The sequence below is a fragment of the Bufo bufo genome, chromosome 2 (assembly GCF_905171765.1).
Source record: "Bufo bufo chromosome 2, aBufBuf1.1, whole genome shotgun sequence".
Lineage (NCBI taxonomy): Eukaryota > Metazoa > Chordata > Amphibia > Anura > Bufonidae > Bufo > Bufo bufo.
In genome coordinates, this window is record NC_053390.1 from 477418740 (window position 1) to 477443860 (window position 25121).

General features: G+C 43.6%; 1 protein-coding gene and 1 pseudogene across 1 annotated transcript in view; both read left to right on the forward strand.

Annotated features, from left to right (window-relative positions):
* The window catches only part of LOC120990939 (protein unc-13 homolog A-like), a 2175961-nt gene that overhangs the window by 250650 nt on the left and 1900190 nt on the right, over positions 1–25121 (forward strand). The gene's annotated exons all lie outside the window — the stretch shown is intronic.
* LOC120992949 lies at positions 13032–13210 on the forward strand (annotated as a pseudogene).

Below are 25121 nucleotides of genomic sequence, written 5' to 3' on the forward strand. Positions count from 1 at the left end.
CAATAATTGAGCCAGTTCACTAGGCACTACGATTTGGTAACGAATGTCGATTTCAGAAGGTAGATATACTTTTCGGCATAACACTCCATTTTTCCTCTCTAAACTTTTCCCACTGACTCAGCCCCTTCTCCTGATACACGATGACCCAAGTAGTCAATTTCAGATGGGAACAACCGACATTTACTGGGTTTCAGTTTGAGCCCATGTTCCTGCAATCGTTTAAACACTTGTCCCAACTGGTGGAGATGGTCCTCAAAGGTTGCAGAGTACACTATAATGTCGTCCAAGTAGATGAGAGTGAACTCAAAGTTGAAGTCACCAAGACATTTCTCCATCAATCGTTGAAACGTTCCAGGTGCATTTGTCAACCCAAAGGGCATCCGGTTAAATTCATATAGTCCCATGGGCAAGATAAAGGCTGTCTTTTCCTTATCTTTCTTGGCCATTGGCACCTGCCAATACCCACTAGCCAGATCTAGCGAGGAGAAGTACTGGGCTCTTCCTAGTGCCGAAAGGGACTCCTCAATCCGAGGTAAGGGGTAGGAATCTCGTATGGTGCAGGTGTTCAACTTTTGATAGTCTACGCAAAACCGAATGGACCCATCTTTCTTCCTTACTAGTACCACTGGAGCTGCCCAGGGACTTTGGCTTTCTTAAATTATCCCACTCTGCAGCATCTGGGTCAACAGTTCTTTCATCTCCTGATACATCTGTGGAGGAATTTGTCGGTAGCGCTCTCTGATTGGAGGGGTGTCTCCTGTGGGAATCTCATGGTAGATCCGTGTTGTACATCCAAAATCTTCAGCATGACATGCAAAGGTTGTGTGGTTTTCCCATAACAGTTCATCTACCTTCCGGATCTGTTCCAGAGAACACGAAGAAGTCTCTATCTTCATCTGTTCTCGAATTGCACCGCCATTCCATTTAGGAGTGGGGTTCTCGCCTTCCCCAATAGACATGGTTACGGTCCATTCCCCTCGTTCAGCCGGCCTCAATTGCATCGAGGTCGCTTTCCTCACTTCCTCCGGAGTCACATAGAGGTTAGCCAGCAGCCTTCCTGGGGCTAGGTCTACACTCTGATCCTGGGTGTTCACACATCGGAGGGGTACTCTCCCATTGCGGACTACTGCCAAGGAACGGGCTACTAGTGGATCAACACTTCTTCCGGCTGTCGGCAGTGGTTCTATCAACACAGCTATGCCCTCTAGTTTCCTACAGGTGCCTACAGGCATGGACACTATCATCTCCCGTCTGGGTGGCAACGTAACTTTTGTATGCAGAGGAACCGAAACTCGAGCAAGAGGACACTGTGCATCTGAACTTTTCTGTAAGCCACATGTTCGAACCAGCAGATGGAAGGCCGTTTGAGTAGGCCGATGGCTAGTGGTTTCTCTCCAATAACCGTGACCTTTCTTTTCAAAGAGAATCTGATCCAATTCTTTTAACACATTCATCCCCAAGATGACAGGGACCTTTAGTTTATGTGACTCCTGTACCACCACAATGCCTTTCTTGCCTAGATCTTGGCCACATAATCTGACATTCATCCAGGCCACTCCCACCACCGGTACTGGTAACTGATCAGATGCAACCACTCGTATGAATGTATGGGGATCATATTTCACATGTTGCTGAAAGTACCGTTCGTAACAGTCTCTACTCAGGGTCGTTACTTGGGAACCCGTGTCAATCATTCCGGTAACCGGAATACCTTCCAATTCCATCTGTATGATGGGACTTGCAGCGATCAGGTCCTCTTCAGGGCATTCTCCCCTCATAGTCTCCTTCTCAGTTTCCCCTACTGCCCGCCCTACTGCAGCAGGGGATTTCAGTTTAACGGTGGTCTCTCATAAGCTTGTCGCTGCTCTGGACATCTAGCAGCAATGTGGCCCACGCGTCCACACTCCCAGCAGCGTATTTCCCGTCGCTCTGACCATCGGTTTGGGCCCCTTCGGTAAGCCCCATCGGTCTCTCCTGAGAGTTGTACTAAATTATTGAGGCCCCTTCGGTAGGTCCTATCCTCATCCCTCCTTTGGGGTTGTGGGTGATTCTGACCTTCTTGGTGTGAACAGCCCACCCCTTCATCTCTAGTTGTCTGGAGGCCTGCCATTCTTATAGAATTCTCATTACAACTGGTTTGTAGGTGTTCCATTTGCTCTTGCAATTTCTGCATTACTGTAAGTATCTCTTTAACTGTCCCTTTTTCCACTGTTTCTGGGCCAGAGCTAGCCCCCTGCGACAATGTAACTCCAACTGCGGTCTGAGGCTTCTGAACCATACTATTGGCACGTGAGATGGCCTCTACCTGTACGTCATGAAATTTAGCATCAGTCTCCTGTCGTATAAAGTCCTGCATAGCAACAGTCAAACTGCCATCACGGATCCCCAGAATAAACTGGTCACGGAGTGTCCGATCAGGGTTACAGAAGGCTGGTGAGCCCCCTCTTTCCTTCCCTTGAATATCTCAGAGCAGTTCTTGTAGGGCATTTGCATACTGAGGGAGAGTTTCATTCTCCTTTTGTACCCTCTGGAAGAACCGTGCCTGCAGGGACCCCAGCAATGCGGTTTCCCCATAGATAGTTTCTAGAATCTGGACAACTTGCTCAAATGTCTGTCTTTGTTCAAATGGCCGCAATATCACTGTAGTCTTAGCATCTCCTTGTAACGTCAATATGGCTAGCTCTACTAGTACTTCTGGTGCGGTCTGGTACATGCGCTGTACCATTCGTATCTGCTCTGCCCACACACTCACAGACATACAGGGCTGGGACAAGGTCCACCACCAACAGAGGCTGAGCTGCCCAAGTGCGCCCCCCCCCCCCCCCCCTGCCTGCGCCCAGGGCCGGTGCAAGGTTTTTTACCAACACAAGCGAACCTACATTTTGGCGCCCCCGACCCCTTCAGCTCACCTGGGGGGGGTCGGGGGTTTTAAAGGAGGATAATAGGAAACAATATTTTTCATTCCACCTCAGGTCAGACCAGCCATCAGACCCCAGCTCACAGGCACAGCCCCAATGCCTCAGATCAGACCCCAATGTCAGCCATCAGCCCTCCATGTCATATTTCTCCCCGTCCATGGCACAGACAGACTACAGTCATTGTCTCCGGCCCATCATGTAACCCCATCCTCACCCATGTCACATTTCTTCCCCTCCATTTGATTGCTCTAACACCTAAAGAAATCTTTTTTTTTTTTTTTTTAAAACCTGATGTTTCTCCAGACGATCTTATGCTAAAAGTCATGGTAATAGAGTCTCAAAGGTCTATAGAAGCAGGTACACAATTTTTACAAACCTTTGAGACTCTATTAACACTACTATCAACATCAGGTCATTTAGAGAAACAGCAGGTTTTTTTAATTATGTTTTTCCTTTAGGTGTTAAAACATAACTTTCATTTGATTGCTGTAACACCTAAAGGAAAAATCTTTTTAAAAACCTGCTGTGTCTCTAGATGACCTTATGTTGATAGTAGTGTTAATAGAGCCTCAAAGGTCTGTAAAAATAGGGTAACTGCTTCTATAGACCTTTCAGACTCTATTACCACTGCTATCGACATAAGGTCATCTTGAGAAACAGCAGGTTTTTAATTTGATTTCCTTTAGGTGTTCAAGCAATCAAATAAGTTATGTTTTAACACCTAAAGGAAAAAGATAATTTAAAAAACTTGCTCTTTCTCTAGGTGATCTTATGTTTATAGTAGTGGTAATAGAGTCTCAAGGGTCTATATAAGCAGTTACCCTATTTTTACAGACCTTTGAGACTCTATTAACACTACTATCAGCATAAGGTCATCTTCTAGAGAAACAGCAGGCTTTAAAAAAATCCCTTTAGGTGTTAGAGTAGATTGGAATCAAATGAACGTTATGTGTTAAGATTAGGGTCAGAAGCAGACAAGCAGGGGTTTGTTTAGCCTCTTGGGTATTAGTTTTTACATTCATAAAGCTCCACATTGAGCTTCCAGCAGCAGACAGATGCCAGGGCACTTCTGTGGTCACCTCACCTGGGCACATGGTCTTTGCTCAGCAGAGTCCTGCCATACATGCTGGGTAGATGCTAGAATGGATTTGTTAGAAGGAGGTCTGTGACGTCACTGGTCACAAGCTCCTTCATGGTCACATGATCCACTGTGAGAACGCCTGCCTCCTGCTGTGTTCAGCTCCAGAGAGAAGGGGGTGTGAAAGGATGGACCAATGGCAGGGCAGCTAGCTAATACTGGCCAATCAGCAGCCTCCTGCTCAGGGGCGTAACTAGAAGTGACTGGGCCCCACAGCAAATTTTTGTATGGGCCCCCCCCTTCCCCCAGAAAACTACTGATCGTTAAACAAAAACAAGCCCTCACATAGACCGAAATATAGAAAAGTAATTTTTTAAAGTAATTTAACGAAATAAAAACCATACAAGTTTAGTATCGTATTGAGCCGCAGAATAAAGACGGCATTTTTAGTGAACGCTGTGATGTGAAAACCTCAAAAATCTTGGTGGAATTGTATGTGTTTTTTTTTTGTTTTGTTTTTTTAACCCACAAATATATTTTTTTCCTGCTTTCTGATACAAGACATGGTAAACTAATTGGCGGCATTTAAAAAATGCATCTTGTCCCACACAAAATAAGCCCTCATATAACTGTGAATGGAAAAATAAAAAGGTTATGGCTAATGTACAAATGAAAATAGGGCCGGTCTTTAAGGGGTAAAAGGTATCAAACTACAATGTTTTATATTGCTTGCTCTTTTTGAGAGCATCAGGGTTTTTGCACATTTTACATACACAGCTCTGCTACATGCGCACACACACACAGCTCTGGGTGGCACATTATATATCACTGTGTTGCACATTTTACATACACAGCTCCGCTGTGCACATTATACATTCCTCTGTCTCATACAGCTCTGCTACATACACCACACACACTACTGTGCTGGATTCACACTATACACCTATCTTTGCTGCATTATACACATGAAGCACCCTCAGCTCTGCTACATGCACCCCACACACAGCTCTGCTACATACACCACACACACTACTGTTCTGGATTCACACTATACACCTATCTTTGCTGCATTATACACATGAAGCACCCTCAGCTCTGCTACATGCACCCCACACACAGCTGCTCTGGGTAGGCAGACACACACAGCTCTGCTACAAGCTCGCTGTACATCTTGTTTGCAGATTTGACTAAATCTGCAATGTGTGAATGAGGCCATACACATCATCCCTGCATTAACCCCTAAGTACCCGGAATTGTAAGTGCTAGGGTGCTAACCTCATATGTTCAACAGTTCAAGCCAAAGTCAGGAGCAGATGAGGATCATAAAGGCGCTACCAGTCCACAGCCTGGCTCCTCCCACCCACATGACCGGTCACATGGTCATGACATCATCAAAGGTCCTGTAGCTTAGAAGGATCTCGCATCTACACTGAGCTGCAGGGCGCAGAGCCCCTATGTCTGGTATACTGGGAGGGGGGGCGCGGAGCTGAGGGATCCCCATATGTTTAGCTCTGCAGGGATAGACAGGGCACGCTGCCAGGGGAGGGGAGGGCAGGGCGCCCGGCAGCAAGTAAGTGATAAAAAAAAAAAAAAAAAGAGGTTTGTTTTTCCGCCCACCCCAGGCTGCGCCCTGAGGCTGGAGCCTCCCCAGCCTCTGTGTCGGCCCGGCCCTGCAGACATATTATTGCCATCAAACTTTGCTAACTGACTCATAACAGCCCCTGCTGGCATTCTTCCTCCAGCACCATCCCTCCTAACGGGTGCGTCGCCGTCCATTCTGGTAGGCGGACCCTGCCGACTACACCAATTTGTGAACCGAGAGCAAGGCAGGTGGTTTGACTCCGCAACCAGAAAAGAGTGCGTACGCAGAAGTCAAGATTAATAAAATTGCATTTACTATTAATTAATAAAAGCAGGTTAACAATAGTGTTTATCATGAATATTCGAATTTCGAATTTTTATCGCGAATATAGGTACTTCGAAAATTCGCGAAAATTTAGAATATAGTTATATATATTCGGAATTTCGAATATTCAAATTTTTTCAGATTTTATTTTTTTAGGGCCAATAAGAAGGCTGCAATATACTTGACTTTAGGAGTAGTAGTGTTTGCGAATTTTGCTCTATATTCTTTTTTTTTTTTTATATTCGCTATATTGCTATATATTCTTGTTTTAGAATATTACGAATATTCGAAAAAACGAAATTATAGCACTATAGAGAATATTCGAAAAAAAATCGAATAGAGCAATTTAGCAATTTAGCTAATATAGTGCTATAAAACTTGTCTAATAGTTGTAAGTTGAAAAATTTGCAATAAAAAAATTTGAATCCGAAAATTCGCATATTAAACAATCATTACCTTTCCGATTTTTCGAGTAAAAAAAAAATCGCGAATTCGAATATGACCCCTGCCGCTCATCACTAGTTAACAATGCAGTTACAAAGGTAAAGACAAGCAAAATATTCAAAACAGTATAAACAATACAAGTTAAACACTGCAACAATTTTCACCTTTTCTGTGTCCGTATTTGCAGTGCGGACACTAAGAAAGAATAGTCCCAGAAACTATCCCTAACTGACCCTAACTTTCAAGCGGGTGCGCACCACCTTATCCCAGTGGTCCAAGTGGACCGCTTACAGTTTGTGGAAGTGCATGGTGGGGCCCAATGTCGTCCTTTTCTTTAATCAGCGCAGGATCCGCAACAAAGAAGTCCTCCTCAGCAGGCCGGAAAACCAGTTGAATATAATCCAGGATTATTACAGTTACTGTCCGGTACCTCGACAGCACTGTGAGTCTCTTTACTGTTTGGGGCAATCCACACAGCCCAATGTCAGCTCCACTGGTTAGTTGCTGCACACAGTCCTTTTAACTTGGCTTCATTAAATGCACGGTCTCTTTGTACTCCATCCGTCTGTAGACCGAAGTTCACACAGCTTGGCTGTACAGGAATGTCCTTTAGTATCTCCACACACGTCTTACACAACACAGAACTTGTTTTCTATCTTGCCAATATGGCGGCAGCTGCAGTTCAGTCCCTCTTCCTCCTTCTTCCTGCTCACACTGAGGCAGGGTGACATCATAAGGGGCGTGTCACTTCAACACTTAGCTGCTGCCTTAAAGGACCAGTATCACATTAATACACTTTCTCTATGGTAATCTCCAATGCAAATTGGTCCTATGCTGCCATCTACTGACCAAACAAATACTGCAGGCATTTTACATTAAATTTTACCACAGTTTACCAGGATAATGAAACTTAGAGACATTACATGACTGTTTCTTACACGTTCTTCCAACGAGCTTTCTCAATTCTGAGTGACTTTACAAGAATTCTATGAGAATAAATATGTAGCTGAATCAACATCTGGTAATTATACCCAGCATGGGGTCAGAGGTCATTATATCCAGCATAGGTTCAAAGGTGTTGATTCCATTATCCTAATTGGAGTCAGTAGGTGATGACCTCCCAGAAAAAGGTGTCAAGACAGCATTGTATGTGGCAGACAATAAATGTCTAACCCCCTCCCCCCCGTCTCTATTCAAGCTTGGCTTCTCCATTTTTACGTAGATGGCCTCCTTCACACCTCGTTTGTACCAATCGGCCTCCTTTTCCAAAACACGTACTTGACTGTCTTCAAAGGTGTGACCTGTTTCTTTTAGATGTATGTACACGGCTGAATCTTGAACAGAGGTTTGGTTCTTCTATGCTGAGCCATACGCTGATGTAGTTGTTGTTTTGTTTCGCCAATATAAAGTTCTGAGCATTCCTTATTGCACTGGACTGCGTACACAATGTTGTCCATCTTGTGTTTAGGCATTCGGTCTTTTGGGTGAACCAGTTGTTGCCTCAGTGTGTTGCTGAGTTTAAAGCAGACAGAGATGTGATGTTTATTAAAAATCCTTTTGAGTTTCTCAGACATCCCAGCTACATATGGGATAACCATATTCTTGCGTCTGTCATGCTTTTCGCCTCCTTGCCTCTGTCATGACTCCTAGTTTGTGGTCTAGAGCAGTGTTTCCCAACCAGTGTGCCTCCAGCTGTTGCAAAACTACAACTCCCAGCATGCCCGGACAGCCTTTGGCTGTGCGGGCATGCTGGGAGTTGTAGTTTTGCAACAGCTGGAGGCACACTGGTTGGGAAACACTGGTCTAGAGGATGGTGGGAATCAAATAGCAGGTATTGGTCTGTGTGTGTTGGTTTTCGATAGACCTCTATTCCTAGCTTCCTTCCCTCTTCCACTGTTATAAGACAGTCCAGAAATGCCAGTTTGTTGTTCTGCATATCTTCCTGCGTGAAATTGATGTTATGATCCACTGTGTTGATGTGGTCGGTGAAAGCCTGTAACTCTTGTTTATGAATTTTATCCCAAGTGTCATCCACATATCTGAACCAATGACTCGGTGTAATTCCCTTGAAAGTGGTCAGGGCTTTGCTTTCTACTTCCTCCATATACAGGTTCGCTACAATAGATGAGACTGGCGATCCCATAGCACAGCCATGTTTTTGCTTGTAGAACTTGTCCTTATACTTGAAGTAGGTGGTACTCAGACAATTAGGATAATGGAATCAACAACTTTGACCCCATGCTGCGTATATTGACCTCTGACCCCATGCTGGGTATAATTACCAGATGTTGATTCAGTTACATATTTATTCCCAGATAATTCTTGTACAGTCACTCAGAATTGAGAAAGCTTGTTGGACGAACGAGTGAAACGTTTTCAAGTTATCTACAGTAAGTCCAGTTGCCTTGATTTATTCTTTACAGATGACAGTAGTGTTCACTTTTCGCCATACAATGGAGACCACTCCATGTAAATACAACGTTATCCTTTGTTAACCCCTTAAGGACTTAGGACGTACCGGTACGCCATGTTTGCCGAGTCCTTAAGGACCCAGGACGTACCGGTACGTCCTAACTTTAAAAATACATTGCGGCGCGACGGGGGTTAATCGGAACAGGATGTCCGCTGAAATCATTCAGCAAGCATCCTGTCACAACGCCGGGGGGGGTTTATGTGAATGAATGAATAAATTGTATAGCGCTACAATTGCAAACTAAATCGCTTCAAGGCACTTTTGCAGCCATTGTCCGCCTGTGCCTTCAGAAGAGGTAAAAGATAGGGTGAAAAAAAAAACGACCGGCTCTATAAAAATATCACATGACCTAACCCCTCCATGATTTATTTTTTGTTTCAAAAATGATATTATTGTGTAAAACGTACACAATTAAAAAAAGGATACATATTAGGTATCGCCGCATCCGTATCGACCGGCTCTATAAAAATAACACATGACCTAACCCCTCAGATGAACACCGTAAAAAATAGAAAATAAAAACTGTGCTAAATAAACAATTTTTTGTCACCTTACATCACAAAACGTACAACAGCAAGCGAACAAAAAGGCGTTTGCCCACCAAAATAGTACTAATCTAACCGTCACCTCATCCCGCAAAAAATTAGCCCCTTAGCAGAGACAATCACCGAAAAAATAAAAAAACTATGGCTCAGAATATGGAGACACTAAAACATCATTTTTTTTTGTTTTAAAAAAGCTGTTATTGTGTAAAACTTACATAAATAAATAAAAAAAGTATACATATTTGGTATCACTGCGTTCGTATCGACCGGCTCTATAAAAATATCACATAACTAACCCCTCAGATGAACACCGTAAAAAAGAAAAAAGAAAAACTGTGCTAAATCAACAATTTTTTGTCACCTTACATCACAAAAAGTGTGATATCAAGCGATCAAAAAGTCACACTTACCCCAAAATAGTGCCAATAAAAATGTCATCTCATCCCGCAAAAATCATACCCTACCATTCCTTTTCCTTCTGCGGCCTGCTGTGTGCCCGTACAGCTGTTTACGACCACATATGGGGTGTTTCTGTAAACTACAGAATCAGGGACATAAATATTGAGTTTTGTTTGGCTGTTAACCCTTGCTTTGTTACTGGGAAAAATGGATTAAAATGGAAAATTTGACAAATAATTGAAATTCTGAAATTTCATCTCCATTTGCCAATAACTCTTGTGGAACACCTAAAGGGTTAACGACATTAGTAAAATCAGTTTTGAATACCTTGAGGGGTGTAGTTTCTTAGATGGGCTCACTTTTATCGAGTTTCTACTCTAGGGGTGCATCAGGGGGGCTTCAAACGGGACATGGTGTAAAAAAAAACAGTTCAGCAAAACCTGCCTTCCAAAAACCGTATGGCATTCCTTTCCTTCTGCGCCCTGCCATGTGCCCGTACAGCGGTTTACGACCACATATGGGGTGTTTCTGTAAACAACAGAATCAGGGCCATAAATATTGAGTTTGGTTTGGCTGTTAACCCTTGCTTTGTAACTGGAAAAAAATTATTAAAATGGAAAATCTGCCAAAAAAGTGAAATTTTGAAATTGTATCTCTATTTTCCATTAATTCTTGTGGAACACCTAAAGGGTTAACAAAGTTTGTAAAATCAGTTTTGAATACCTTGAGTGGTGTAGTTTATAGAATGGGGTCATTTTTGGGTGGTTTGTATTATGTAAGCCTCAAAGTGACTTCAGACCTGAACTGGTCCCTAAAAATTGGGTTTTTGAACATTTCTGAAAAATTTCAAGATTTGCTTCTAAACTTCTAAGCCTTGTAACATCCCCAAAAAAACAAAATATAATTCCCAAAATTATCCAAACATAAAGTAGACATATGGGGAATGTAAAGTAATGACTATTTTTGGAGGTATTACTATGCATTATAGAAGTAGAGAAATTGAAACTTGGAAATTTGCAATTTTTGAAAAAAAAATTAGTAAATTTGGTATTTTTTCATAAATAAAAATGTTTTTTTTTTACTTCATTTTACCAGTGTCATAAAGTACAATATGTGACGAAAAAAGAATCTCAGAATGGCCTGGATAAGTCAAAGAGTTTTAAAGTTATCAGCACTTAAAATAACAGTGGTCAGATTTGCAAAAAATGGCCAAGTCCTTAAGGTGAAATAGGGCTGAGTCCTTAAGGGGTTAAAGAGCAGGCAATTGTCGGGAAGGAACTCTTCCTTCCCAACAATCTGCTGCTCTGTCGCCCTGTGTAAAGGGATCTTAACAGATTAGGTTATCAACTACAATGAGTTGCTTAATGAGAAACAATTTGATATAAAGCAGTGCACAATACCGTTCTGTTTTGCATACTGTATTGTGTGCTAAACTGCAAATATTCATGTGCATGAGCCCGAAAAATGAACAAGTAATATTTCTTTTTGGTAGCTGTAGGGTGGGCCCCTAGAACAATTTCCACTGGTGCGCCCTAGGCACCCCAGACCGACACTGAACACGACAAATTACAAACTGGTACAGAAGTAAAGAGGGCCCTGCCCGTGAGGGCTTATTATCATTCAGAGTGTATGAAAATGACACAGCGCAGCAGGGCTTGCTCCCTGTGATGTGTATGTGAAAACTCAGGCTGGGTGCCTCCAGCCCACTGCATTGTAAAAGGCAATTGGCCCACTGGAAATTTTTCTGGTGCATTGCATTGCCAATTGGCCCCTGACTCCATCTCAGATCATTTGAAATACCTTTTCTTCATTTATATAAAGAGGGGAGAATACAGTTTTCTTTGTTTTCCTAATATCATTTATAACCTCTGACCCCTAAATCCCTTTCCTCAGATACTGAGGTTAGGACTGTATCACTGATTTTATGTTCTGCTCTTGGGTTTTTACGCCCCAGGTGCATTATCTTGCACTTATAAAAATTTTATGTTGATAAGTGCAAGATAATGCACCTGGGGCGTAAAAACCCAAGAGCAGAATATAAAATCAGTGATACAGTCCTAACCTCAGTATCTGAGGAAAGGGATTTAGGGTTCATTATTTCAGAAGACTTAAAGGTAGGCCGACAATGTCATAGAGCAGCAGGAAATGCTAGCAGAATGCTTGGGTGTATAGAAAGAGGAATTACTAGTAGAAAGAGGGAGGTGCTCATGCCGCTCTACAGAGCACTAGTGAGACCTCATTTGGAGTATTGTGCTCAGTGCTGGAGACCATATCTCCAGAAGGATATTGATACTTTGGAGAGAGTTCAGAGAAGAGCTACTAAATAGAGATGTCGCGAACATAAAATTTTCCGTTCGTGAACGGCGAACGCGACTTTTTGCAAATGTTCGCAAACGGGCGAACCGCCATAGACTTCAATAGGCAGGCGAATTTTAAAACCCACAGGGACTCTTTCTGACCACAATAGTGATGGAAAAGTTGTTTCAAGGGGACTAACACCTGGACTGTGGCATGCTGGAGGGGGATCCATGGCAAAACTCCCATGGAAAATTACGTAGTTGACGCAGAGTCAGGTTTTAATCCATAAAGGGCATAAATCACCTAACATTCCTAAATTGTTTGGAATAATATGCTTTAAAACATCCAGTGTGTGTATACGATCAGATATGATGGTGTATTGATCAGGTAGTGCAAGGGTTACGCCCGCTTCACAGTGACAGACCAAACTCCCCGTTTAACGCACCACAAACAACCGTAAACAGTCCATTTGCACAACCACAAACTCCCCATTTGCACAAGGTTGGATACCAAGATAGCCATGTCCCGTTCCTTGTCCTCACTGACGTCATTGAAGGTATCTTCCTCCACCCAGCCACGTACAGCACCAAGGGTCCCTGAAAGGTGACAACAAGCCCCCTGGGACCCCTGCTGTCGTTGGTCTTCCACCTCCTCAAAGCCACCTTCCTCCTCTGACTCCTCTTCAGACTCCTCTCTCTGCGTTACCGCAGGTCCAGCAATCGACGACGACAAGCCTGCTTCTGGTGGTGATGGTGACCACAACTCTTCCTCTTCATGCTCATCTACGGCCTAATCCAGCACTCTTCGCAAGGCACGCTCCAGAAAAAACGCTTATGGGATGAGGTCGATGATGTTGCCTTGGGTTTGACTGACCAGGTTTGTCACCTCCGCAAAAGGACGCATGAGCCTACAGCCATTGTGCATGAGTGTTCAGTAACGCGGCCAAAAAAAACCAGCTCCGCAGAGGCTGTCCTCTTTTTTTTTTAATTAAAAAAAAATCTGTTCTTAACAGTTTAATCTCTGTTATGTCCCCTATCAGGGGACGTGTATGGAATAGATTTTAGGAACCGGGAGATGGAAAAAGATGCTTGGTTGGTCCTCTTACTTCCAATTCGGGGCACTGCACGTGCGCCGTGCAATGTACTGTGCAATCCCAATATGAGTGGTATGTTAAGTAGTACTATTCCTATCAGTTTAATCCCTGTTACGTCCCCTATCAGGGGACGTGTCTGGAATAGATTTTAGAAACCGGGAGATGGAAAAAGATGCTTGGTTGGTCCTGCTACTTCCAATTTGGGGCACTGCGCGTACGCCTTGCAATGTACTGTGCCACCAGATATGAGTGGTGTGTTAAGTAGTACTATTCCTATCAGTTTAATCCCTGTTACATCCCCTATCAGGGGACGTGTATGGAATAGATTTTAGACAACCGCAAAGAGTTGTCAATAGTTTTATTCCTCTATGCGTCAATCTTGGTGTAGTGATGACTGTGTTCGTGCGCACGTTTGGGAGATTGCAGGTGATGTTTTTTTTTCAAAGCCTATGGTCGTGCTGAGGTAGTTCAGTGACAGTTAAGTGACCCAGAAAACAATGATTCTGCAGTGTGGGCCCATTGTTGGCCTAGTAAGCTTTAATGATCACCTTAGATGATCACAAAGAATATTCATGTTTTTTCTATGCAAAATTATCCAGCCGATCGCTTTTGGTCTGTTCACAATGAAGCAACGACCTTATCATCTGGGGTGTGCCAACATTGCCATTGCCAAAAATACTCATAGAGGTGGTCGCTTCATTGTGATACGCAAGCCCCTTCACCACAACAAGGTAACGATCACGAAGGGGAATTGACACATGTATGTGCCTTTTTTTTTTGTTTTGTTTTTGCAGCCACAGTGCAGCACCAGAGGCAAGAAAAATTAGGCATGTACACATGCCTGAAAAATTAGGTATTGTTGCAGCCGGCCAGAAAAATTTATGTTTTCCAGGCAGAAAGTGCACTAAAACATTGCGGCTTGAACCCTAGTTGGTGGCGGATAAGTCACGCAAGTCATCCGGCATGCAGAGATAAAATACAGCAGCGTGTGGACCATTTTTAGCCCAAGACAGCTCATCTCATCAGGCCTTTTTTAGTCAAATGTATCGCCCACTGTCAGTCCCTTCGGGATCCATGCCTCATTCATCTTAATAAAGGTGAGGTAATCTAGACTTTTTTGACCTAGGCGACTTCTCTTCTCAGTGACAATACCTCCTACTGCACTGAAGGTCCTTTCTGACAAGACACTTGAAGCGGGGCAGGCCAGAAGTTCTATCGCAAATTGGGATAGCTCAGGCCACAGGTCAAGCCTGCACACCCAGTAGTAAAGGGGTTCATCGCTCCTCAGAGTGTCGATATCTGCAGTTAAGGCGAGGTAGTCGGTCGAGTCGTTCTCTGAGAGTGGACCCCGAAGGGCTGTGGCGATGCGTAGGACTTAAAAAGCTCTGCATGTCCTCCATCAACAACACACTGTAAAGCGTCCTGTCCTTGCCGGCGTGGTCGTGGTAGGAGGATTACTTTTACCTCTTCCCCTGTTAGATTCCCGTTGTGCTGTGACATCACCCTTATATGCTGTGTAAAGCATACTTTTAAATTTATTTTGGAACTGCTGCCTCCTTTCCGACTTCCGGTAAATCAGTAACATTTCAGGCACTTTCTGCTTATATCGGGGGTCTAGTAGCGTGGCCACCCAGTATAGGTCGTGCTCCTTCAGCCTTTTTATACGAGGGTCCCTCAACAGGCACGACAGCATGAAAGACCCCATTTGCACAAGGTTGGATGCCGAGCTACTCATGTCCCGTTCCTCGTCCTCACTGATCTCACTGAAGGTCTGTTCTTCCTCCCAGCCACGTACAACACCACGGGTCCCATATAGGTGACAACGAGCACCCTGGGATGCCTGCTGTGGTTGGTATTCCTCCTCCTCAAAGCCACATTCCTCCTCTGATTCCTATTCCTCAGACTCCTCTTCCGCAGGTCCAGCAAGCGATGCTGATAAGGCTGTTTCTGGTGGTGATGGTGACCACAACTCTTCCTCTTCGCGCTCATCTACGGCCTGATCCAGCAATCTTCGCAGGGCACGCTCCAGGAAGAAAACAAATGGGATGATCTCGCTGATGGTGCCTTAAGTGCGACTGACTAGGTTTGTCACCTCCTCAAAAGAACTCATGAGCCTACAGGCATTGCGCATGAGCGTCCAGTAACGTGGCAAAAAAGTTCCCAGCTCCGCAGAGGCTGTCCTAGCACCCCGGTCATACAAATACTCGTTAATGGCTTTTTCTTGTTGGAGCAGGTGTTCGAACATTAGGAGTGATGAATTCCAACGTGTCGGGCTGTCGCAAATCAAACGCCTCACTGGCATGTTGTTTCGCCGCTGAATATCTGAAAAGTGCGCCATGGCCGTGTAGGAACGCCTGAAATGGCCACACACCTTCCTGGCCTGCTTGAGGACGTCCTGTAAGCCTGGGTACTTATGCACAAAGCGTTGTACGATCAGATTACACACATGTGCCATGCACGGCACATGTGTCAACTTGCCCAAATTCAATGCCGCCAACAAATTGCTTCCGTTGTCATACACCACTTTGCCGATCTCCAGTTGGTGCGGAGTCAGCCACTGATCCACCTGTGCGTTCAGGGCCGACAGGAGTGCTGGTCCGGTGTGACTCTCTGCTTTCAGGCAAGTCAACCCCAAGACGGCGTGACACTGTCGTATCCGGGATGTGGAATAGCCCCTGGGGAGCTGGGGGGTGCAGTTGATGTGGAGCAAGACGCAGCAGCAGAAGATAACTCAGCCGAGGAGGTTAGCGAAGAGGATGGAGTAGGATGAGTAGAGGTGGCAGCAGGCCTGCCTGCAAGTCGTGGCGGTGTCACCAACTCCTCTGCAGAGCCACGCATTCCATGCTTGGCAGCCGTCAGCAGGTTTACCCAATAGGCAGTGTACCTGATATACCTGCCCTGACCGTGCTTTGCAGACCAGTTATCAGTGGTCAGATGGACCCTTGCCCCAACACTGTGTGCCAGACATGCCATGACTTCCTTTTCCACAATAGAGTACAGGTTGGGGATTGCCTTTTTTGAAAAGAAATTTCAGCCGGGTACCTTCCACTGCGGTATCCCAATAGCTACAAATATTTTGAAGGCCTCAGACTCCACCAGCTTGTATGGTAAAAGCTGGCGGGCTAAGGAGTTCCGACAAGCCAACTGTCAGACGCCGGGCAAGGGGGTGACTCTGTGACATTGGCTTTCTACGCTCAAACATTTCCTTGACAGACACCTGACTGGGCAGATGAGCAGGAACTGCTCAAGGCGGGTGGTTGAAAGGGGGCAAGGAGGACAGCAGTGGTTGACGTGGCTGAAGATGCTGGACCAGGAGGAGGATGGTGGCTTTGAGTTTGTGTGCTGCTTATACTCGTCATCATGTGTTGATCCCATAGGCGTTTGTAATGTGAGATCATGTGCCTTCGCAAAGCAGTTGTACCTAGGTGGGTGTTGGACTTCCCACGACTCAGTTTCTTTTGGCACAGGTTGCAAACGGCATCGCTGTTATCAGAGGCAGACACACCAAAAAAAATGCCACACTGCTGAGCATGCGTTGATTGGCGTGCTGTCTGGCTGACCCCGGGTGCCGATACATGCTGTCTGACTGTGCCACTAGCTCCTTGCGATGACCCCCCCCTGCTTCCGACTCGTCTCCTCCTCCTCTCTGTCTCCCCATCTGAACTTTCCCCCTGTTCTTCTTCTCTTCGAGCGGGCACCCACATGACATCCACGGACACATCGTCATCATCAACCGCTTCACTTGTATCTGACAACTCAGCAAAGGAAGCAGCAGCGTGTACAACATCATCATCATCACACCGTACGTCCATGTGTGTAATGCTGCCTGACTGAGACATATCCCTGTTATCTACATCCTCTGGCAATAATGGTTGCGCATCACTCATTTCTTCCAACTGATGTTTAAATAACTCCTCTGACAGATCAAGTGAAGCAGCTGTGGTGCTAGTGTTGGTGGTGGCGGCAGGCGGGCGAGTGGTAACTTGAGAGGTGCCCGAAGCTGAGCTGGAGGAGGATCGTGCATCAAGGTTCCGAGCGGAAGCTGTAGAAGATTGGGTGTCCTGTGTTAGCCAGTCATCTATGTCCTCAGAACTTTTCGAGTTCAGGGTACGTGGCCTCTGAACACTGGGCATTATTCTAGGGCCAAAGGGAATCACAGCACCACGACCACGACGGCCCCTGCGGGGTGGCCTGCCTCTACCTGTAATTTTTTTTAGATTAGTTTAGTTGTACTATGCGTGCAAGCTACTGTGACACCAGATATGAGTGGCACTGTGCACTGGCAGTAGTTTAGATCACGGACGAATCTAAATTTCCCTCAGGAGCAGGGAAACAGAGAAAAAGAGAAAAAAAGAGCGCACAATAGGGTAGTATGTTCACACACCGGATAGGAATGTCAGAGTGAGAAATATCCAAACTCACCTTATAGGGTTGTGCTCCGGCAGGCACAACGCTACTGAAAACTTGGTAGAAACAGGACCTTTTGAACCAGGATTGCAGCCGCAGATTTTTGGGTCTCTTGGTTGGGATGTCCAGTCCCCCAAAAGAATTTGTAGGTAAGAAAAAAGAAGTTCTGCATCGGCGCAAATTCACCAGACTACAATCAACAGAAGGGAAAACATGGATTACATCCAAAATAGAATCGAACAACGCGAACGCCTGATATTCCAATACACTAGGAATGCAGTGGACTCCAGCGAAGATAAAGGCGAGATAGAAAACGCAAGTACTATAGACGAAAAATCATTACTCAATCTTTTTTATAAACTTGAAAAACTCGTTACGGATGAAATCCAACATCATTTGGATGCCACGTTTCTGGAGATTTACATACAAGAAAAAATTGTCCCCCGTGGGCTCAGACTACGGTTTGACAATTGTTTCAAAGATGATTTGACTTTTGATATGGAATGGGACATATATCTACTCGATTGTGCTAGGGGACTTATGACTAGACTTATTGAAAAAAGGAGGTCTCTTTATTTAGATCTAGGGAGCAAGATATCCGCTTGCTATCTAGAACTATCTAAATTCAGATCAAATGTGAACTTTCCGAAGTTTGACCGATTAATTACCACTAGAGTCCTCACATTTGAAAAAGAGATCTTAAACAAGAAGAGTGGCAAACTAGCAAGGGACCGTTGCGACTTCGTCACCAATAATATAAAATTTTGGAAAAAATCCCCCTTCCAGAAAACATCGCATTATAACACATTGGCCACACATAACATTGAGGCCACTGGTTCTACCATAGATGAGAGAGGCCCCACTGTACCTTCCACTCACCTGAAGCAACAAGAGCACAAACCTCGTAGTAATTATACATATAGAAATAACCATATATACAAAAACAAGTCCAACCAGAGGCATAAAAATCCCCAATATAGATCTGCAACTAAACACCCATATAGGGAACCACAGAATCCTGGAATCCCGTCACACGGGAGATTTACTTTATCAAACACCAAAGACACTCCTAGCAATACAGAGAGACCCTTTAACAATTCCCTCCTTAACAAACCTTCAGACGATATCCCTTGTAATAGAGGGACCCCTATTTCCAAACCCAATTCCTCTAAATTAGAGTTCCACACTCCCTTACTCACGCCCAGTAAACTAGGCTCAGTTCCCTTTTCTAACAGTACTACACCTATCACGTCCCCATCGATCATATTTCCCAAAAACATTATGGCAGAATGTGGCCCACTCAACTTACCACCCACCCATTTCTCCACCCATTCACAATCCATTTTTTCACCCTAGTCTAGATCTTCCACTCCGTCCACCTCTTCGGATGTGGAAGCAGATTCGCTTCTTACAGTACACACCTGTACACCCCCAGCATGTCCTGTGGACTCCAATTCTATTTCAAATCCGGTGGCCCATGATTTACTTACCAATACAGATCCACCCCAAAATATCACACAATCCATAGAAGACCTCTCTACAGCAGGCCCATCTTTTTTAGCCCTACCGCCCCTCATACACTCTACGGCAGCATATCCCATATTGAAGAGTCCAAAAACAGTAAATATCACTCATTTTTTTCACCCACTAGGCCGGAAACCCACCAAAAGAAAAAACCCAGAAGAGGATGCCGAGCAGGAAAGAATAAAATCAAAAAGAAAAACATAAACACAAAATATGACGTAGAAAAAACAACCAACATCGAAAAGTCTTCAGGCATTTTCAACCTATCATCATACACACTAAAGAAAGCCGAAATTTCAGTGCTATCTAAAGGTCTGTCTTTTTGCCCCACAAGCAAAATAGATGAGTTTGATCTGTTCCTAGATCTAAACAAATTTATTAAGAAACTAACCCTTAAAAGACATTTTAAAATGCAGGAAAACTCAGTAGCAAAATTACAACAGACACAAATAGTAACTACTCCAACAACAGAGGGGCCCGATTCGAAAGCTATTCCATCAGGCCTCAGACCACCATCCAATTTTTATCCCATTCACCATAAGGGCAATTTTCTCGACACATTCTACTCGTTAGTATCTAACGATTTTAGACAAATTAACCAAGAGGGGATCCAGCCAGGCCAAAAAAAACAAAAACATAACCTTAAACCATATGAGAGAGTAGCTCTCAAAAGCCTACAATCTAATACGAAAATTATGATAAGAAGTGCAGATAAAGGGGGTGGAATCGTGATCCAGAACATAGAGGATTATATAAAAGAAGCTCTGAACATACTTTCTGACACAAATTACTATCTACCGTTAGACAGTGATCCTTCTAAACAATATAGAGATGAATTTGAAAAACTAATAAAATCAGCAGAAATAGTTCTGGACAAAAAGGAGAAGGAATATATTTTAGTGAAAGAAGCAACTCTAGTAACTTTCTACCACCTGCCGAAAATACACAAAGCCCTAGAAAACCCTCCCGGTAGACCCATAATCTCCGGAGTGTCCTCTCTGACCAGAAACCTCTCCCATTATATCGATGTACATCTCCAAAAATATGTCCAAAATCTTAAATCACATCTTAAAGATTCCACATCACTAATAACATCCCTAAAAGACATTAAGTGGCAAGGAAACTATCATTGGCTAACCCTAGATATATCAGCCCTATATACGAATATCCCCCACAATCTAGGACTGGAATGTGTATCTGTCTTTTTAAACAATGATCCTGAAATGCCTTTAGAGCAAAAAACCTTTATCAATCAAGGCATGGAATTCATACTCACCCACAATGTATTTACTTTTCAAGAGCAGACCTATAAACAGATACGAGGCACCGCGATGGGGACGCGTTTCGCGCCAAGCTTCGCAAATCTGTTTATGGGTAGATTTGAAGAACACTTCATATACCAAACTAAGTTCTGGCATAATAATATTATTTATTTTAAAAGATATATTGATGACTTGATCTTCATTTGGGATGGTGAACAATCCACCATAGAGGAATTTATGTCTCACCTAAATACTAACAATTGGGGTATCAAATTTACAGGTACACATGACAAAACAAAAACTGAATTTTTGGATCTAGAGATCTTCGTCCTAAATAATGAAATTAAAACGCGAACCTTTTTTAAAAGGGTAGACAGCAACAGCTATCTCGACTTTGGTAGTACTCACTATAGAAAATGGAAGACAAACGTCCCCTTCAGCCAGTTTAAACGTATCAGTAGAAATTGTACATTAGACTCAGACTTCAGTTCACAATGCAATATTCTGACATCCCCTTTCAACCAAAAGGGGTACCCGAGCGACATCATTGTGGGAGCCAGAGAAAAAGCGAACAAACTAACGCAACTAGAAAGCTTAGCCCCCCCCCCAAAGAAGGAAAGACAAAAATGATATCAGCTCATACTGTTATAATTTTATAACAACATATAACCAAAACCACAACGCCATTAAGGCAACACTAGGGAAACACTGGCACATCCTCAAGAGAGACCCTATACTTAGTCAAATCATCCCGGAGAATCCAAAATTTACGTATAGAAGAGCCAAAACTCTGAAAAATATGCTAGCCCCGAGCAAAATGAGATCCACAATACATCCCCCTAATGATGAGAAAGAGATTGAGGCTCCAAAAGGAAGTTTTAAATGTGGTCATTCAAGATGCCTCTGTTGTACTAGTATTAACCAGCGCTCATCCTTTAATAGCAAGAGCACTGGGGAATTATTCGAAATCCAATCTCACCTGACCTGTAATTCTAATCATGTTATTTATTTATTGGAGTGCCCCTGTCATCTACAGTATGTGGGCCGCACAATACAAACTCTACGCAAACGTTTCAATACACACCGTTCGAAAATTCGCAAAAAATACATGAAACACAGTGTGTCTAGACATGCGGCAGAACACCACGATGGCAATACCCTAGGGTTCACTATAACACCAATCGAACACATTCCATTACATCTCCAAACTGACATCCAGTATATTAGACGTCGTGAGATGTATTGGATTTTTAAAATCAATAGTCTTAATCCATATGGGCTTAATGAGGCCTTTGAAATTAATTTATAATAGTGAATATTTTTTTATGTATTTATAGACTTATACATCCATGTATGTTCTTATATATTTTATATATTATATTTATTTATTTATATATATTTATCATATTGTCCAAATTGCAGATATATATATATATAAATTCATTATCTCCCCCTTCCTTTTTTTATAACTCTATTTTTATTTTTATTTTTATTATAACCCCAAATAATTTATTTGAGTCATTGTAAGATCCCATGGCAGCTGCATATATTCGTTTAATGCTCTGTATATACTTCTAAATAGGCTCCACTTATATCCATGAAAATAAACAGAGCACCAGTATGACCTAGGTCCGTGCGGCAAGATTATAGCCCACATGACCGCATAGTTGTGATCATGTGACAACCAAGCTGCTGGCTGGGGTGAGCATGCGCCGTTTGAGCGATCTTAGTATCGCTACTTCGGCCCGTGACATCCAAGCAGCCGGCCCATGTGAGCATGCGCAGTTCAAGCGATCCTAGTATCGCTACTTCCGCCCTCTCTTCTGACAGCTATACAAGAGCGGCGTGGAGTTAACTAATACTTCCGGACTCCCGAGTCATGTGACGCTTATACTAGCGATCACATGACCGGGAATGTTATGCGATACATCACAAATAAAGAAACGATCAATGATGAATTTTAATATAGTATTAATGCGATCTTATGTAGAATATATAGAACTGTTTAGAGCTATGTTTACTCAGTGCTATTTAGATGATGAAGGATTACAAGTGTGGATGACACCTGGTGTTGGCTCCTCCCACAAGGGGCGTCACCCAGGTGCATCCTTTTGGCGGTTTTTTGCAAGAATTTACCTATAAATAATGTAATATCTGTTATGTGTGTGTGAAACCTGATGAAGGGGAGTCTCTCATCCCCGAAACGCGTTGTTTCTTATTAAAACAAAAAGAATCCATCTAATAAGACCGCTTCTACTGGTGAATTTGCGCCGATGCAGAACTTCTTTTTTCTTACACTGGCAGTAGTTGGCACAGTACACGCTGTAGGCCTGACACACACACTTGCAGGCAACTAACTGCAATTATATTACAGTCAAAAAAGTGGGGTTTTTTTAAAATGCAAGCTACTGTGACACCAAATATGAGTGGTGGCACTGGGCAAGTGGGCACAGTATATGCTGTGAGCCTGACACACACGCTGGCAGGCAACTGCAATTAGATGACAGAGGGAAAAAAAAAAAGAAGCAGACTGATGTACTAGCCCTAAAAAGGGCTTTTTGGAGTGCTGTCAGGACGCTGTCCTTACAGCAGAGATAAGATGAGTCTTTCAGGACTGGAGTGGACACTGAATACACTGGCCTAGCTATCGATTTCCCTATTAAATCAGCAGCAGCTACACTGTCCTTCCTCTCACTAAGACTGCAGCTTCCGAATGAATCTAAAATGGATGCTGTCCAGGAGTTGGGAGGGTCTGGGAGGGAGGGTATGCTGCTAATTGGCTGGAATGTGTCTGCTGACTGTGAGGTACAGGGTCAAAGTTTGCTCAATGATGACGAATAGGGGGCGGACCGAACATTGCATATGTTCGCCCGCCGCGGCGAACGCGAACAAGCACACCTGACCAGTCAATCTGTCCTGGAGGCTGGTTTTAAAGTCAGTATAAAACTGAGTCTGCTTATAAAGAACCTACCATTAGCCATTTGGCTCCAGGAGAAGTATATGGTGGGCTCAGCATGCATGTTGGTACTTGCATCCCTGGATCCGATGAAAGCTGTAATGGCACCGGACGGGGTTAAAAGCAGAGTGTACTTGGCTTGCATGCTGACCTGCATTCCCTGGACTTTATGTGGCTGTCATGGCCCATAAACAGGTAGGAACAAGAGTTAGGGACCACTCAAATGAGACGACCTTGACGCGGTGAGTGGCTTAAATACGCTTTGGCCAAAATGTACACCAATGTCTCATCCAGCATGGAGGGCAGAGTGCTGGATGTAGTGTGCGATCACATTTGCATTTTCTGCGAACAAGCTATGTTCGCCGAGAACTGTTCGCCGGCGAATAGTTCGGGACATCTCTACTACTAAACTGATACATGGATTGCAGGATAAAATTTACCAGGAAAGATTAAAGGACCTTAACATGTATAGCTTGGAAGAAAGACGATACAGAGGGGATATGATAGAAACTTTTAAATACATAAAGGGAATCAACAAGGTAAAAGAGGAGAGAATATTTAAAAGAAGAAAAACTGCTACAAGAGGACATAGTTTTAAATTAGAGGGGCAAAGGTTTAAAAGTAATATCAGGAAGTATTACTTTACTGAGAGAGTAGTGGATACATGGAATAGCCTTCCTGCAGAAGTGGTAGCTGCAAATACAGTGAAGGAGTTTAAGCATGCATGGGATAGGCATAAGGCCATCCTTCATATAAGATAGGGCCAGGGGCTATTCATAGTATTCAGTATATTGGGCAGACTAGATGGGCCAAATGGTTCTTATCTGCCGACATCTGCCTATGTTTCTATGTTTCTATTTTAGCTACATTAAAGGGGTTCTCCGGGATTTTAATATTGATGACCTATCCTCTCTTCGTGCTCCTTGCTGCTATATCTATGGGAAAATAGCAGCAAGCAGGAAGAGAGACGAGAGACGGCACGTTCAAACTGCACGCGCATACCCTTCATACAGCTGATATGATATTGATGACCTATCCATGATTGATGTCAAAGTTAAGCAATGGAATTATTTTAGAATTTTGAATTTATTATAGCTAAGTGGTTATAGCAGGCTCAATATCAATAGATTTTCTAGGGAGTTCCCTATGTCCATTTACTGACATCAATATTAAAAGCCTGGAGAACAAAGTTACTCTCTGCACACCACTTAATTCGATTCCGAACCTCCTCCCTATGTTAGCTCTTGTCATTTCCTACTACCCCACCGTGAGGAACTGCAGCTTTTTCATATGTGAAACAGCAGAATGGAGTGCAATAGAAATCGGACCCTCAGTAGATCTACTGTAAGCAAACTGATATATATCCAGCATAGTAGGGATGCCAGGCCTAAAAAATTATAACACAAGTCTCTCAAAAGATTGTCAACACCACTGGCCTATAATCATTTAGACTTCTGTTACCCTGCATTTTTGGAACTGGGATAATGGTGGTAGCTTTCAAACATCTGTGGACTACAGCCAATTGAAGTGACAAGTTGAATATCCCAGTTAAAACTCCTGCTAGCTGAGCACACAATCTCAAAACATGTCCATGTGAGCCCTATCTGGTCCTTTAGTAATATTTATTTTCTTCATTGCTGAATTTACCTGATGACATTGTTAAACAATCCCAGGATCCCCTTTCCAAAACAGAACCCACTGCAAGCCTCCCCTTCTCCCCCAGGGGCGGACTAAGAACTTACAGTAGCTCTGGAGAAAATACCAAAAGTGGCCCCGTTTTGTAGTTAGGTCCAAATTGATGGAAGGCAGGGCCAGCAA